The 4,723-nt window shown below is 41.0% G+C and overlaps 1 gene segment (V, D, J or C); it reads left to right on the forward strand.

Annotated features, from left to right (window-relative positions):
• Positions 1-4,723, forward strand: part of LOC116084800 — a 556,508-nt gene that overhangs the window by 321,472 nt on the left and 230,313 nt on the right.

The following is a 4,723-nucleotide window of genomic DNA, read 5'->3' on the forward strand; positions in this document are numbered from 1 at the left end:
ACCCCCTTCCTTTTAATGAAAAGAAAGGCCTGAGTGAATTGCAAAATCCAAGCGTTCGGTGAGCTGGCACAGGGAAAGGGAAATGAAGACAGCATTGGCAATGATTCTGTGGCTCCGGCTAGACTGTGAGTTAAGGTTCATTGGGAAGACAGCTGTGAGGGTAGAGCAATTATCTGTGTAATGCATGATCAGCAGCAACGAAGTTCAGGTTGCCTCACCTGTCTTCCTTGAGGAAGAACTGGGTCATCACACTGATGGAGTAACCAGTGACCCCCAACCTTCTGGAATGTTCTCTTTGCACAGGGTTATATGGAGAGAACTCAACTGTTTCTCGGCGCCTGGGAAGAAGGAAACAGCACTACCTTCTGCTGTTTCCAAGTTCTGCTACAGACAGACTGCTCTGGTACAGACAAGATCTGAGGGAAAGCCGGGAGTTTCTGTTTGCGTTGCTGTCAAATGGAGCAGTGAAGAGGCATAGAAGATTAACAGCCTCACTTGATCAGAAAGCTCACGTCAGCACCCTGTACTTCTCGGGACTCCAGCACAGCCACTCTGCCATCTCCTTCTGTGCGTGGGCACACAGTGCTCTCCTGACATTGTTGGTCTATACCCAAACCCGCATCTTGCCCTCCAGGTTTCCTTAAAACTCAGGCTGTGTTTGTAGGGCTTAGCTCTATCTCTGATCATTCTATAAGGAAACTCCTGAAACAAATGGAAAAAATAGATTTAACAAATAGAAAAAAAATTAACATTTACTCCCTTAAAAGGAATATAAATTTAAGAAGGAAAACCCTAAACATGTCTTTCCTGAAACAAGAGAGTCTTGTTTTCTCTGGCTTCACATTCAGCATCCATCATCCTTCCATCATGAAATGACTTTACCTTTATACACTATCAAAAATAATTCCCATGAAATATGAAGTCATTGTTTGCTTTAATGTGAATGCAACATTTAACACTTACCAGTAGAAGAAAAGGGAATAGATAATTTATGAGAATATTCTATAAGCGACTTCTTACCTAGTGTTCCCCAATAAAACACTGAGTGCTGTAGTTGGGTAAATCATATCTAGGTATCTGTTGGCCACAATATTTGGAAAGATTTTTGTAGGACTTTTAAAGATAATAAGCAAGTTAATTGAAAAGTCCTGAACACACACTGGTTAGTGAAATCACTATATCTGCCCATCAATCCTGGGATACAAAGTCTCTTTTGTCTTTAACTTTTTCCAACTAATACTAGAGAAACTAAATGTTAAATAAATAGGGACCTCATTAATCTCTCTCCCTCCCTCCCTCCCTCTCTTCCTCTTCCTCCCTCCCTTCCCTTCCCTCTCTCTCTCTCCCTTCCCTACTAATCCCTGAATTGTTTAATATACAGGATACATAAGCCATCGAAGGAGGTTGTGACATACTCATAGCCAATCGCTGGGCCTCCCTTTGTTTCTTATTCACATTGAGTCTACCCTACAGACAGAGAAGAAACACTACATAACTGTCAATGCAGCCCCTGAAGGATGACCCTACACTATGGGTCACAGCTTGGCCGTGCTCATCTCCTTCCTGGGCTCCCAAGCATGAAGGTTTTGTCAGTGCCCTTTTCTCAGATACATGGCTACTCTCTGGGCCCAGGTAACCAAGGGACACTAGATTCAGATGCGTTTTGACGATCATATCATGGACCGCCATGGACAGCTCCATTTAAGTAGACAGTGCCATTTACTGCACTGTCTACTTATGTGTATTTTGTTTTCCAAACTACATCACTGCATTTGTATCTAGGGCAACTGCAGTAGGGTTATTGGCCACTCACTTAAGGAAAAGTACCCTCAGTAACCTATAGGAACCCACTGGCCCAAGGGTTCCTCCAATGGCCACAAATGATTTGTAGCCCCAAATAAGACTCTTTAGAGAAACAAATCCTGGTTTTCTGTAAGAGGGACCCCAGGATGATTCCATAGTAGCAACACCTAATGGACACTATCCTCAGTGAGTCTATAGACATTTTCCAAGGTTTCCTTCCTGAACAATAGAACTAATCCCAACTTTATGATCAGGGAGCACTCATTATTTCTTGTAATTTAAGTGAATTAAGTTTAATTAAAGGAATTAAGAGTGTACATTAAGTTCAAACCTACTCTTTAAAGCGCTGAGGAAAGCACTGTTTGAAGATTTGCTTGCTTCTAGGTCTGCTGTATCTCTGTGTCTCTGATACTTCTTTTTTCCAAAAGGTTTACAGTGGGCAGTAACTAAATAAGAAATTCAAGTAGGTTTCTGATCTTTGTACATTCGTTATACCACTGAAATCTTACATCATAATCTCATGCCCAGTATAGTGGTATTCCAAGGCAATGTATTTATGGTGGATGCCTTGGGAGAGGATTAATGCTGTCATAAAAGTCAGAGGATAAGATGCCTCCACTCTGACTTTTGCTTAGCAGTCTATAGTTCTGAAGAGGGCTCTTACTAGAGTTCTACCATGCTGGCATATGATCTTTGGCTTCCTACTTGCTATAGATCTGGGAGAAATAAAGTTCTGTTGCTTATAAGTCAGCCAGATTATGACTTTAGCATAACAGCCCAAATTAAGAATCATACACATTTTCTCAGTTCTTAGCAAGATGGCAGGATTTTCATTTTCAGACAGCATGGTTGATAAGTGCAGTGGGACAGAGCAAGCTTATCTATTAATAAGTAAGAAATACACTACAAGAGAGCTTTTGCTTAGAAATTCTGCTTTTCAATACAAATGCATAAATGTAGAAGCTCAGAAATCATACCATGGCTTCAACTGGGTTATCAGCTGCAAAGATGTGGGAGTTGATCCCATTCTGCCATGTGGCATGAAAACACAAAATCATAGTGGAGTTCACAGCTTTCAGCTCAAGTTTTACAGTGGGCTTCACAGAAGAGTGAGCACATGACTGGAAACAGAACAAGACTATCCACAACAATTACCAAAGTGTAGAGGGTGTTGCTGATGCTAAGATCCTGTTCCCCAATTGGTTCTTGATCGATCAATAAAGATATCAGCAACCAATGACTGAGGATGGGGTGGGACACTTAGAGTTCCACAGGAGGACACAGGGAGAATCAGAGAACTGAGGAAGAAGAAAGAGGAATAGCAGCAGCAGGAGATAAAGCCAACCAGCCATGTGAGTTTTCGATTGAAGTAGCCAATAGCCACTTTATCAGATTATACCCGGGGTGGCAGGGGAGGTTTGGGAGTGCTCAGTCATTGAGTTAGCGAAGGCAATTTAAGATTAACTGGCATGTGTATGTGTTTGTGTTTGTGTATGTGTGTGTGTGTTGTTGTTGTTGTTGTTATTGTTGTTGTTGTTTATCCATGGATCTAAAAGACCCTGAGTGGGGACTGGTAGCATGGCGTAGTCCACCCAGAACTTAAAGCATGATAGCAAAAACTACATGCTACACCAAAGCAGTATAATTAACCGAATTCTGTGAGACATGGTCAGAAGAGAGCCCTAAGAGATGGTTTGGTGGTTTTTTAAAAGAAAGGGTAGAAGGTCCTTACCTTCTCCTTTTATAAAAAGCACATTTTTCCCTTTTTAACATTAGAAAAAGAAAGAAAGCAGATATACACAAAGGCCTGAGCATGGTGGTATTTCCTCCTCTGCCTATTCAAGTTGTAAAAGAGGGAGGAAGTTATAAATAAATAAATACCAGCAGTAACTGTCTTCGAATGTGGAACCTATCATATTTCTTCTCCACCACCATCTCTCCATCCATAGGTATGAGTCACTGTGCAGCTTTCTCGCTTCCAACAAAATTTACATAACTGAGATGTTCATTGAAGCCAACCAACAAAACTACCAAAACCACTCTGGAGCTGAGGACATAGCTCTGTGGTAAAGCACTTATGGAACACATTCAGGGCCCTGGATCCAATCCCCAGTGCTGAGAAAGGCTTACTCTTGCATACTAATCACAAGGCTATTTTCACATGGAACCTCAAATACTCTACAGCCCAAGGAGTCTCAAAGAAAAGCTTCAAGGTGGAACTTGGGGAAAATGCATCCTCTGGCTCATAGCCAAGTTTACCTCAAGTAAATTAGAAGCATTGCCAATCAGAAGAAGCCTCATTCTTTCCTACACTATCTGCCCTTCTCTCTGTGTTCATTTCTTATTTTTAGTTTTAGTTTTGAATTTTATTTTTTGCTAAATTGTGACATTTGTTTAAACTTTGCATCCTTTCAGGCTAATGGCAAACAGATTTCACTTCCAAAAAATGTCTAAGTTAGATGTTCTCCAATAAAGTAATTCAAAACCAGCTTTCCTCGTATATCCATGAGATGAACGAGCCTGAGTCAGCACCCTTGGATGCCAATTTTTTTAGATTTTTCATTCGAAACTTCTATGAAAATAATAATCCTCATTCAGTCAGGCTCAGAAAACATTCCAGAGAGTGCAATTATAATGTAAAAATGAGCAACATTTCAACACCCCCTAAGCAGAAGTGTAATCATTAAAGGTAAATAACGATTATGGTACATCTCCTCTGGTTGCCCAGCATCTGCATGAGCCAATCAGATTCCACATCAGGTGGGAAAGGTCAGCAACAACACCTGACAGAACACAGGCTCCTGTCACCAGGCAGAGCTTTCAGTACTAGCAACAATAACTTTCATATTCTGACAAAATGAAATTTGACATGAAAAACTAACTCAATTCCACGAGGTCTTGAGTGTAACACACCAGGCAG

The sequence above is a fragment of the Mastomys coucha genome, unplaced genomic scaffold (assembly GCF_008632895.1).
Source record: "Mastomys coucha isolate ucsf_1 unplaced genomic scaffold, UCSF_Mcou_1 pScaffold9, whole genome shotgun sequence".
Classification (NCBI taxonomy): Eukaryota; Metazoa; Chordata; class Mammalia; order Rodentia; family Muridae; genus Mastomys; species Mastomys coucha.